Source organism: Oreochromis niloticus, linkage group LG17 (assembly GCF_001858045.2).
Source record: "Oreochromis niloticus isolate F11D_XX linkage group LG17, O_niloticus_UMD_NMBU, whole genome shotgun sequence".
In the NCBI taxonomy this organism is placed as follows: Eukaryota; Metazoa; Chordata; class Actinopteri; order Cichliformes; family Cichlidae; genus Oreochromis; species Oreochromis niloticus.
Genome location: NC_031981.2, coordinates 38,371,510 through 38,385,385, shown reverse-complemented (window position 1 = coordinate 38,385,385; position 13,876 = coordinate 38,371,510).

Genomic DNA, 13,876 nt, shown 5'->3' with positions numbered 1-13,876 from the left:
TATATTTTTGCAACAGGCTGCTAAAAACTAAGGTGCCCAATTCAAAACTGGTTCTTTTATGTTGTAAACACAACGCTGGTTCATCTCTTGAGTTAGGTGTGTTTTTATATTTCAGTTATTCGGAGGTCAGTTTTAAGTAGTTCAACAAACAAAAACCAAACAAAGAATAATCCTCTGAAATGTTCAGGCACAAGGAGTGGACTGAAAATGGGTGAAAAAGCAGCCAATGTCCAAAGGAAAACTTTGAAAGACTTGAAGAGAACTACGGCTCAAGAAGACTTAAAAAGTGACCGCAAGGTCTGGCAAACAAAAAGAAGTCCGGGGCACAGTACTGTACACCATATAGTAAATGGTAAATGGCCTGTATTTATATAGCGCTTTACTTAGTCCCTAAGGACCCCAAAGCGCTTTACACATCCAGTCATCCACCCAATTCACACACACATTCACACACTGGTGATGGCAAGCTACATTGTAGCCACAGCCACCCTGGGGCGCACTGACAGTAGTTTTAGGACAGTGGGCGTCGGCTTTGCCTGGAATTCTTATTGATCACCACCAGAGGTCGGATCTGGTCATAAACTTTAAAAACTCTTTCTGTGATAACGTTTTTCATTTTCCACAATGTGCCTTATCCCATTTCAATGGAACACAGGCTACTGAGTTCTGAATGTGGGAAGTTTAGACCCTTTAATGTTTTGCTAATGAGGCCAATCATCATATAATTTGAAGCATCAGGCACAGCAGTGGGGTTCAGACGGTGCTTGCTGATAAACAGCCATCACTGATGATGCAGGAAGCAAGCAGCATACAAAGCTGGAGTCTCGATCCCCTCCTTGCCAGTAATATCTTTACTAAAAATAGAGCAGCCAGATTGCTGATCTTTATCAGGAACTGGAGAGTTTAAAAAACCAGGGTCTGCGGCAGAATCAGACCCGCTTGGGGCTCAGGGCTCGCCACCCAGCCTTGGGAGGTTACAGTTTCTGTTTTCTAGCAAAGAAAATTAAAGAATTTGTTTTAATGTCTCACTTTTTTACCTGCTTTGAAAATAATCCCAGAGAGACATTTTTAAGGCGACAGCAGCAGGACGTCTCCTCACTGAAAACACAACACTAGAATACAAGAAGGACAGTAGTAACAGAAATGTAAAGCTGAACAGTTATAGAATACAAAATAGGAGACAACAAGTATCACAGGGTGAGTTTCAAAGAAACGACAAGGATCGCCGTGTCGTTGAACTGGCACCACAAAGGCAGTGGTCCAGTCAGACAGAGAGCTTTCTGCCCTTTCACTCTGAACTTTCGGTGCTGTTCTGTCTGCTGGGATCATATCTGATGAAGCGCAGCACCTCTGCCTCCATCCCAAAGCTCTGACAGCACGATCCTGCTGCCTTTGAATGCATCCTGGGACCAAAAGAAACCATCTCTGTCTGAAGCCTAAAATAGATACACTGTCATTTCAAGTGGCCCTTCAAATAATGACAATAAATGAAGCTCGCAAGCTTGTCTTATTTCTGATGTGACACGGTGACCTGCAAAACTATCTCAGCCAAAACACCGCGTGCTGTTGTCATATATCTGCTTTAACTGGTACTCTTGTGTTTGAGCTTTTTTAAGGCTGAGAGACTCAGGAGAGACAGAAATGATGAAAAAGAAGTTGACAGTTAGTTTATAGTATGAATACATTTCCTATAATCACCTTCAGTGGACTCTTGATGCAGATCCTCACAGCTTGCTGAACATCCGTATTGTGAGTCAGGCTCAGGTCTTGATGAAGTGTTTAAGTTTCTAATGTCATCTGTGACAAAAAGCAGAATGTCACATTGTTTTTCATTTGAGGTAACGTGTCTTGCAAACAAAATTATCTTTACCTTCAAAACAGCTTTTATCCTGGAGGCCAAAGAACAAATATGCTAAATTCATTTTTCCATTTATATGTTTTAATTTATGGTAATGGTAGCCGGCTTACAATAAACAGCAGCTTGGGAGTCTGTGCGGGAAACAGTCAGAGCGCAGTCATGCTGGAGTATTTCCTCTGAATCTCTTGTGCGTTGTAGCAAATAGAAGCATAACATCCTGATACTCTTTCTTTTGCTTTCTCTAGTCATTTGCATTTTCATAACCTGCTCACCCAAGAGGACTTAGTTTCCTATTATAACTCTAGTCTCAATAATATTCTAAACTCTGTTGCCCCACTCAAAACCGAATCTGTATCATTCTCTCAGTCAGCACCCTGGTTCACAGCTGAACTCAGGCTCCTGAAAGCAAAAGGATGACAACTTGAACGTCTTTATAAGAAAACTGGTCTGAATATCCACAAGGAAATGTTTAAAAATCATATTATGTATTATAAGGAGTGTATTAATCAAACAAAATCTGCTTACTACTCCACCATCATCTGTTCAAAAGATGACTCAACCAAGATACTGTTTACACTGTTCAACTCTTCTTTCAGGTCACCAGATTTTTTACCTACTCACCTTTACTCGTCTTCCTTCTGTGATTCTTTAATGTTATTTTTCATCGAGAAAATTCACAAAATACACCAAGACCTGGTTTGACCTGGGCTGGGAAAATCATCAGAGACCCCAGTCACCCATCACATGGACTCTACAGGAGCCTCCGGACTAAGACCACCAGGTACCGGAACAGCTTCTTCCCCACAGCTGTCAGACTCCTGAACTCTGCCTCCTGACATCTGACCCACGTTAAACTCATGGACTGAACATACACACACCCACAACCACCTACCTACACACACACACCCACAACCACCTACACACACACACACACACACACACACACACAATGGACAACTGTACCCTCATACACACAATAATAACATGGACTGAACCACCACTCACAACCACTAGCACTTTATACAGCCTCTGTAGAAATGATCCACATATCTCACTTATCTTAACTGCACTACTGTATAGTTCTGTGTAAATAATCATTCTGTACATACGATAATTTTTAATCCTACAACTGTTCATAACTTACATAGTTCACATTCTGTATAGCTGTATATCTCATATTTCTGTATAGTTTTTCATATTTATATCCTGTTCATAGCCTGTACATACTTATAGTTATAGCATATTCATAACATACTTCATACTGTGTACATTATAACATGCCATAATAGACCCATTTCTGTAATATACTTACATATCTATATTATTGCTAATATATATTGTAATATATCTATATCATGGCTAAAGCACTTTCTGGATGGATGCAAACTGCATTTCGTTGCCCTGTACCTGTGACATGTGCAATGACAATAAAGTTGAATTCTATTCTATTCTATTCTATTCTATTCTATTCTATTCTATTCTATTTCCGATGTTCCATTTAGCTCCTCCTGTGTAATTCCTCTCCCATCACACTATTTTTCTGCTTTCCAGCTCCCCTCGGTTACTGATATTTCAGATTTCATCTGTAAGTCAAAACCTCCTACTTGTCAGCTATTCCTACAGTTTTGGTTAAAGTATGTCTACCTTCTCTGCTTCCTCTCATATCTGTTATCATCTGCTCTTCACTTACCACTGGAACTGTTCCTGCTTCCCTCAAAATTGCTGCCATCACCCCAATATTGAAAAAAACTGGTCTAGATCCCAATAATTTTGAGAATTTTCGGCCTATTTCCAATCTACCATTCCTTTCAAAAATTCTTGAGAAAATAGTTGCCACACAGTCCTCTCACATTTAACTAATAACAATCTGTATGAACAGTTCCAGTCTGGTTTTCGCCCCTCCCATAGCACTGAAACAGCACTTATAAAAATAACCAATGATCGTCTTATGGCAGCTGACTCTGGTTTACTTTCCATTCTTATCCTCCTCGATCTGAGCGCTGCTTTCGACACTATTTCTCACTCTATACTTCTCAGTAGGCTAGCCTCCATCGGTCTCTCCCATACTCCACTAGCCTGGTTTAAATCATACCTGTCTGATCGCACTCAGTTCATTCAACTCAAATCTGTCCTGGGCCTTTATATAAATACTTATTGTAATTCACTTCTTTTTGGTCTTACTCAAAAATCCATCCACAAGCTTCAACGCGTCCAGAACTCTGCTGCCCGTATCATCACCAGGACCCCTTCTGTCCACCACATCACTCCTGTCCTGCAGCAGCTTCATTGGCTCCCGGTCAAATATTGTATCAATTTCAAAATACTCTTGTACGCATTTAAAGCTATTCATCATCTCTCTCCTCCATATCTCTCTGATCTGGTTAACATCACCGCCCCATCTCGTTGTCTCAGATCTTCTTCTTCCCTTTCACTCTCCGTCCCCTCCCCCCGTCTTGTCACCACGGGGAGCAGGGCTTTCAGCTGCTCTGCTCCTCGACTCTGGAATTCCCTTCCTCCTGATTTAAGAAATATCTCTTCCTTCTCTCTCTTTAAGTCCCAACTCAAAACCCACTCGTACAAAATAGCTTATCCCACATAACCTCTCCACTCTGCTATTTTAAATTTGTTTATGTCTTATGCTTTTATGATTGTGTAAACTGCTTGCTTTTATGTTGCTTTTTATTCTACTGTGTACAGCGACCTTGAGTGTTTTGAAAGGCGCTTTCAAATAAAATGTATCATTATTATTATTATTATTATTATTATTATTATAACGGCAAACCAACAAATAGAGATGTGATCACAGGCTGTAAATGTGTTGGACCCCATTTTTACCCAGGAGTTATGTGCGGACACCTTGACTGCGAACCTTAATAATACACTTCTTGAGCTACTGGACTCTGTTCCTCCTCTAAAGAAGTTAAAATGTCAAAAAACCCTATGCCCTGGCTAAATGAGGAGCTCTCGAATTTGAGAAGAAATTGTAGAAAAGCAGAGCTTTGCTGGCGATCTTCCAGACTAGAAGTATTTCTCCAGGCTTGGAAAGACTCATTGTCCTCTCTTCAATCAGCGATGTCGGCACCGAAAGCAAATTATTCTCAAATCTCATCATGAGTCATAAGCATAACTCAAAACTCTTATTCAACACAGTGTCGCAACTTACAGAGAGTAAATCAACTCTCTGCTGTTCTAATTTGACAGTTCATGACTTTCTTATGTTTTTCAGAGACAAGGCTGAAACACTTAGGAATCAGATTACTCCCTCCTCAAGCTGTTCGTCAGACTACTCGGCTGCTTTGCCTGCTGGTGCTGAAAAACTGTTCTCTAACTTCAAGGTTATTTCTCTGTCTGGATTAACTAAGGTTGTAAAAGCAGCTCGATGTACAACCTGTTCTTTGGATCCTCTACCAGCCTGGGCTATAAAGGAACTGTGGTCAGCATTAGGACCCTACATTCTGTTTCTTTAAATACTTCATTGACGACCAGAGTCTTCCCTGAATGTTTTAAATCAGCTGCAGTAGAGCCAATCTTGAAAAAGCCTGGACTGCACGTTGACATGGTTGCAAATTATAGACCCATCTCACATCTGTCTTTTTTATCTAAGGTCTTTGAAAAAGTGGTTTTTAAGTAGCTCACTGAGCATCTGTCAGCAAACAATCTGTTTGAACCATTTCAGTTTGCTTTTAGACCAAATCACTCCACAGAAACAGCTTTAGTCAAAGTGGTAAATGATCTGCTGGTAAATGCAGACAACGATCGCACTTCAGTTTTATTACTGCTGGATTTAAGTGCTGTGTTTGACACTGTGGATCACTGTATTTTAATGGATAGGCTTGAACATTTTATTGGAGTTACAGGAAATGTTTTATCGTGGCTGAGATCTTACCTGTCTGGGAGGTCTCAGACTGTTAGTTTTAAAAATGATCTCTCCGAGACCTGTGCAGTGAGGTATGGGGTCCCTCAGGGCTCCGTACTTGGACCATTGCTGTTTTCTATGTATCTGCTGCCTCTTGGTGTTCTTTTATGTTCTTTTAATGTAACCTTTCATTGTTACGCTGATGACCTGCAGCTTTATGTTCCTTTAACCATTGGAAATTGTGCTGAAGTCTCTAAACTAGAATCTTGTGTATCTGCAATTAGGGGCTGGTTATCGGATAATTTCTTGCTCCTAAATACTGATAAGACAGAGTTGATGGTTTTTGGACCACAAAAATTTCAGTACTTGTCCCAAAATTTCATCTTGAGAATTGAAGACAGTGTCATAAATTGCAGGGCCAAGGTAAAAAACTTGTGCGTGTGGTTCGACATGGTGCTCTCCTTCGAGTCTCATGTAAAAGAGATAACAAAGACCGCTTTTTATCATTTGAGGAACATAGCCAGAATCAGACAAGATTTGTCAAGAGACATGGCAGAGGTTCTTATCCATGCATTTGTGTCTTCACATATTGATTATTGTAACCCTCTTCTTTCTGGGCTTCCAAAGAAAAGTTTCAGAGGTCTACAGATGGTGCAAAACGCAGCTGCTCGCATTTTAACAAGAACTGGGAAATTCGAGCACATTACCCCTGTACTGCGATCTCTTCACTGGCTACCTTGTCAGGTTCGAGCAGATTTCAAGGTCCTGCTGCTCACCTATAAGGCCTTAAATGGATTGGCACCTTCATACCTCTCCGACCTTTTACACCTTTATATTCCATGCCGTGCTCTACGATCTCAGGACTCTGGCCTTCTAAAAGTTCCTAGAGCCAGAAAAAAGACAGTTGGAGAGCGTGCTTTTTCTTTTCGTCCCCCATTCTTCTGGAACAACCTCCCTCAAGATATTAGGCAGGCATGCTCTGTGGAGGTTTTTAAAGCTAAGTTGATGACACATTTGTTCACCCTATCTTACATGTTTTAATTCTATGGCTTTTAGTTTTTAAATTCTTATAGTTTTTAACTTGTATTGTGTTTTTACTTGTACTGCTATTTATCGCTTTTATTTATTCATCTTTTTAGTTTCAAATAGCTGTACAGCACTTTATTTGAAAGCACTTTATAAATAAAGTTATTATTATTATTATTATTATTATTATTATTATTATTATTATTAATAAATATGGTGAATCTAATGCTATCAGTAAGAGTGCTCGCTTCATGAAAACATAAACATCTGTCTTTACTACCAAACAGTCATACATTCAATTATTCCCAGGTGCATTTAACCAGCAGTTAAAGGAATAGCATTACATTATGTGGAAAATACGAGGATGGGAGAAAAAAGCCAGAGACACACAGCGGTCAGTTCAGGCGGTACAGAAGCACCAAAAGCGAACACAGCAAGAGCGACAAGGACCTAAAAACGTGAATGTTTTGGATGCTAAATGGTAAATGGATGATTCTTCTTTATATTTTCTAAACTCCCAAAGCACTCACAGTGCATTTTATGATGTTTTATGACAGCATGCTGACGTCAGCTTGTTATGGTGTAACAAGATGCCGTAAGACACCGTATTGAAAAGATAAAACGTGGTTGTTCAGCTCTCTCCGTGCCCTTTTATATCACATATTACTCAATATGGTTTCTTGAAAAGGTTTTTTTCAAGGTAAACTTTAACCTTGGGCACAAACAGTCAGTGTCAAGATGAAATGCTTAGCCAACCTAGTTACTCATGTCCCCCAAGACCCAGAATATTGCTGTGATGTTTGAAGCTCATCCGTAAAAGATTGTGTGTACAAGGTCTTAAATAATCAGGCCCCATCTTATCTTAATGACCTTGTAGTACCATATCACCCTATTAGAGCACTTCGCTCTCACACTGCAGGCCTACTTGTTGTTCCTAGAGTATTTAAAACCCTAACAGGTCCCGGCAGATGGCCCCGCCTCTCCCTAAGCCTGGTTCTGCCGGAGGTTTCTTCCTGTTAAGAGGACGTCACAGCTGAAATCGAGTGTCTTGAAATCTGTGGACACTAGACTGCTAACAAACAGATAAACCGACAACAAAAATGACTAAAAGCAGAACCAACAGCCTCTAGGACAGCTGGAATAATGGAACGCTGTAACATTATCGAAGGTGTAATTTGAAAAGTTGACTGTACGTGTCGACGACCTGGAACAAAGTTTGCAGTTTGGGTGCAGTGTTGGGAAATAATGAAGCAAGACTACATCCACATGTACACAGGTAGTTTTTTATAACAGGTGGTGATGTGACTCTAATCGCTGGCCACTCAGAAGCCTCCGCACAATAACACAGTCTGATGTCAAAAAGGGGTAACAGACGCACGGCTGGTTCCTTTGTCGGCATGTAAATCTAGAAACAGAGTTTCTGAAAATCTTCAAAATCCTGTTTTCAGTGACCTAAAACACACTTAGCATGTGAACAAAAGGCTAGATAACAAAATCTGAATAACTTCGGTTACTTTGCTTTACATTTCATTATTCATTATGTAAAAGTAACAGGTTTTTAGTTATATGTGTTTGATGTGATAATGGAACAATCAGAATTCACGTGAAGCTGGAACATCGACTTGTCACTTCGCTAAATTTTAATGCATTGCATATTAACTCAGTATTTGTTTTCTCTCTTTCTTTCATGTTTTTGCTAACATGTAATATAAAAGCTTGCATTACATCAGAACCACTAGCTGATCTCTGCACAGGGACCTAAACAGTCAGCTGAGCAATAATTGTTCATCACACTCCTTTCACATGGCACAAAAGCAAAAATCCACTGGGTTAAAACCACACTTAACAAAAGTTGAACAAATTATGTCGATTATATCTTCAAATGAAGATAAGAAAACCTGACTGAAACATTTCAGTTCCACATAAATGCTCTAACAGCCTTGAGAATGCTTTCAGTGTGATTAAAAGTGCAGCCCTGAAGGAAGCTGTGAGGGAATTAGTTTTCTGTACAGGTCATGCTGTACTTTTAGCTTCTGTCTCACAACTGTGGAATACAGTCATTAAAACACACACACACACACACACACACACACACACACACACACACACACACACACACACACACTTGGATGGAATTAGGCAGAAATCCCAGTGGAAGAAAACTGAGCTGATTAAATGTTGCTTTCCTAATTGAGAGAGCCAGGCTAATTTGCAATGAATCCCAGATCTTCTTTCTGTGCTGCATGGGAGGAAGTTATTAATAAACTTTGTTATGTTTAATAATAAGTTTGGATTAGAAGAGGAGGTTCGTTTCACCATGATGCTCCTGAGAAGGGTCCTAAAGAAGTCTGTTGTACTGGAACATTCATTGTTCCCCATTTAATTGTTTTCTGTTTGACCATCCATAAATAAATCGATCTTTATTTTACTGCATTAAATAAAACTATGCACACCCAGTAAACAGTGCTGAGTCCTTTTGCCTTTGCTGTAACTATGTTCCTGTGGCGCCATCTGCAGGTAGTGCTTTGACATTTCGTGTGGAATGACCTCACTGATACATCAGAATCAGAATCAGAATCAGAATCACAAAGGGTTTTATTGCCAAATGTTGAGCAGGTTTACAACATTAGAAAATTGCTACGGTACTTAGTGCAAACATACTGTCATATAATGCTTAAATAGACATAAAAATAAGAATTAAAGAATTAAAAGTGCTAAGTAGATCGATATATACATGGGTGCAGGTGATCATCAGGTCCAAACATGGAATGATGCAGTGAACACAGTGTAGGGTCACGTGTTAGTGGTGGGAACAGTCATGTGGTTATTGTTCATGAGTCCAACAGCAGAGGGGAAGAAACTGTTCTTATGGCGAGAGGTTCTGGTGCGAATGGACCGGAGCCTCCTGCCTGAGGGGAGCAGGTCAAACAGACTGTGTCCAGGGTGAGAAGGGTCAGCTGTGATCCGAGCTGCACGCCCCAGTGTCCTGGAGGTGTACAGGTCCTGCAGAGATGGGAGACCGCAGCCAATCACCTTCTCAGCAGAGCGCACAACACACTGCAGTCTCTGTTTGTCCCTGATGGTGGCTCCAGCGTACCACACGGTGATGGAGGAGGTGAGGATGGACTCGATGATTGCAGTGTAGAATTGCATCATCGTCCGTGTTGGCAGGTTGAATTTCTTCAGCTGCCTCAGGAAGTACATCCTCTGCTGGGCTTTCTTTATGACGGAGGTGATGGTGGGCTCCCACTTCAGGTCCTGGGTGATGGTGGTACCCAGGAAGCGGAATGAGTCCACAGTGGTGATGAGGGTGTCAGTCAGGATGATGGGGGGGAGTGGGGCTGTGTGCTTCCTGAAGTCCACAATAATCTCTCTGGGCGTTCAGCACCAGGTTGTTGTGGCTGCACCAGGACACCAGACGTTCACCCTCCTTCCTGTAGGCAGACTCATCCCCATCCGAGATGAGTCCAATAACGGTGGTGTCATCTGCAAACTTGATTAGCTTGACAGACTGGTGGGTGGAGGTGCAGCAGTTGGTGTACAGGGAGAAGAGCAGAGGAGAAAGAACACAGCCCTGAGGGGAGCCGGTACTGATGGTCCGGGAGTCCGAGACATTCTTTCCCAGCCTCACATGCTGCTTCCTGTCCGTCAGGAAGTCAGTGATCCACCGGCAGATGGGATCAGGCACATTCATCTGGGAAAGCTTGCCTTGGAGATGGTCTGGAAGGATGGTGTTGAAGGCAGAGCTGAAGTCCACAAACAGGATCCTGGCGTAGGTTCCTGGGGAGTCCAGATGCTGCAGGATGAAGTGTAGAGCCATGTTGATAGCGTCGTCTACAGACCTGTTGGCTCTGTATGCAAACTGCAGGGGGTCCAGGAGGGGGCCGTGAGGGTCTTGAGGTAGGAGAGAACCAGGCGCTCAAATGACTTCATGACCACAGATGTCAGAGCCACAGGTCTGTAGTCATTTAGTCCAGTGATCCTTGGTTTCTTGGGGACAGGGATTATGGTAGAGGACTTGAAGCAGGCAGGCACATGACATGCCTGCAGTGAGGAGTTGAAAATGCCAGAAAACACTGGGGCCAGCTGGTTTGCACAGTGTCTGAGGGTGGCAGGAGACACACCGTCTGGGCCAGGAGCTTTTCGAGCATTCAGAGTCTTAAACTGCTTCCTCACATCTGCTTCATGAATATGAAGAGTTGTGGTGGGAGAAGGTGGTGTGAAATCCTCCTTGGTGAGGGGTGTGGAGGGGGGTGTTGTAGGTGAAGTGTTTGATGGTGGTGATGGCTCTATGGAGGGGGGAGAGGTGGAGGAAAGAGTGTCCAAAGTGTCTCTATTGTTGGGGCCATTGGAGGTGTGAAGGCTGCTTGATGGCTCGTCAAAACGGCAGTAAAAGTCGTTAAGGGTGTTGGCCAAGAGCAAGTCATCAGTGGAGTGGGGGGTTTAGGCTTGTAGTTGGTGATATTCCTAAAACTTTTCCACACAGAGGCCGAGTCATTCTCTGAGATCTGCTGCTGCATCTTCTCAGAGTGCTGATGTTTAGCAATGTCCACTTCTTTAGTGAACCTGTACTTGGCCTCTCTGTAGCAGTCCCTGTCTCTGCTTCTGAACGCCTTTCTCTTTTCCAGCCACAGCTTTTTGAGTTTAGGAGTAAACCAGGGTTTGTCATTGTTATAACGCACCCGGGTGCGTGATGGCACAATGCTGTGCTCGCAGAAGTGGGTATAGGAGGTGACAGTGTCCGTAAACTCGTCCAAGCTGTTAGAAGCAGTCCTCATTGTGTCCCAGTCTGTAGACTCCAAACACGTGCGAAGCTCCTCCACAGCCTCATTGCTCCACAGTTTTTTAGTCCTCGCGACAGGTTTGGAGAGCTTCAGCCTCTGTCTGTACGCGGGGATCAGGTGGATCATGACGTGGTCAGAAAGTCCGAATGAAGCACGGGGCACCGCATGATAGGCCCCGCTGATCGTGCTGTAGCAGTGGTCCAATGTCCTCTCCTCTCTGGTCGGGCATTTAATATACTGCTTGTATTTGGGAAGCTCTTGACTCAGATTGGCTTTGTTAAAGTCCCCAAGAGCAATAATGAGGGAGTCCGGGAATGTTCGCTCCATGTGCAGTATCTGCTCCGCGAGGGCGCACTGAGCTGCCTGCACATCTGCACCTGGCGGGATGTAAACAGCGGCCAAGATGAATGAAGCAAACTCCCGCGGAGAATAAAACGGTTTGCAGTGAATTAAAAGGTATTCCAGAGAGGAAGAGCAGTGCTGAGCAATCACTGTTACATCTGTGCACCAGCCACTATTAATGTAGAAGCAGACACCTCCACCTGTGGTCTTACCAGAGAGAGAGGCCTGCCGGTCCGCGCGCAGCAGATGAAAACCCTCCAGCTTGAGCGCGCAGTCTGGGATGTCCTCACAGAGCCACGACTCCGTAAAACATAAGACACAGGAAGAGGCAAAGTCTCTGTTCATGCTTCTCATCAGGGCCAGCTCGTCCATCTTGTTCCGGAGTGAGCGTACGTTGGAAAGGAAGATCCCAGGAAGAGCAGTTCGCAGTCCGCGTCTCCTCAGGCGCACGAGTGCGCCGGCTCGCTTTCCTCTCCTTCGGCATCTCACTTTCCTGATCAAAGTCTGCAGTAAATCTGCCGCAGATGCGACAAATATTGGAAGTAAATCCACAGGTGTTGTAGTCCTGTAGTTAAGAAGCTCTTCTCTGGTGTAAGAATATCCAGAGGAGTGCCCAGACACACAAGTTAAGCACAAAAACAAAACAGAAGTAACGCACTGAAGCACCAGGGCATCCATACGCGGCGCCATCTTGGAAACATGCTGACTGTGCGTCTGCATCTTTTACTGTAATGGCTGAAACAATAACGTTTCATTTGAATGGCACTGACCTTGAGAGCACATTTCACTATGTAAGGTCTTTTCACCTGTTATTCTCCACCTGTGTGTCTGTGGTTGCAGCCATGTCCTCTCACTTCTGATCCACTTACAAATCGTTTTCATAATTCTGGGGTGGTTCTGATGTAACTCCACTCTTACCCACGAACACATTTAGTCTGATACAATTTTCCCTTATTTGGGAAGACGGGATAAGCAAGAAGATCGTTGGTCAGACTCTGGGATCAGACAGGATTCTGGAGGCAGGGGAGCGAACAGCGGCAGAGCCAAGTACTGCAGTAGTTCACAGAGACCTGCGTGTCGACCACAATCTTCTGTTTTCAGGGAATGTATTATGGATAGTCCTTTCGATTTTCTGTACCTGGGGTCTTGCCTGGTGTGATAGACCCCAGCCTCTATGGAGCGTGTGCTCAGAGCTTGTTCTTGTGCTGCCATGATTAGTGCCTCTGTGCTGTCTTTCAGTCCAGCTTTGTCCAGCCACTGGTAGGATTTCTTTATGTCAGCCACTTCCTCTGTCTGGGGATGCAGGGCCTGTCCTTCCATGATGGTTCCTCCTCTTCCTCGGGTTTCTGCTGCCTGAGGTATTCACCTAGCATGCATTTGGTTGGGGCCATCTTCCTGATGTATTTGTGGATGTTTGTTGTCTCATCCTGGACTGTGGTGCTGACGCTCACCAGTCCCCGGCCTCCTTCCTTCTGCTTAGCGTACAGCCTCAGGGTGCTGGACTTGGGGTGAAACGATCTGTGCATGGTCAGGAGCTTCCTGGTCTTGATGTCACTGGCATCTTCTTCTAATTATACATATATATATATATATATATATATATATATATATGAAAACAGTGGTCCCTCGCTATAACGCCTTTTCACCTTTCATGGGATTGCTGTTTGGCAGATTTTTTTTTTGCAATTTTACATGTTTTTTTTTTTCTTACAGCGCAGTGTGTTCTGCATCCTGATTTCTGCTGCCTGAGATATACCTCAGGCAGCAGAAACCCAAGAAAGAGGAGGGAGACGAGGAACCATCATGGAAGGACAGGCCCCTGCACGGTATGTACCACCAGCAGATAGAGGAGGTGGCTGATATCCAGAAATCCTACCAGTGGCTGGACAAAGCTGGACTGAAAGACAGCACAGAGGCACTAATCATGGCAGCACAAGAACAAGCTCTGAGCACAAGATCCATAGAGGCTGGGGTCTATCACAGCAGGTGCAGGCTGTGTAAAGATGCCCC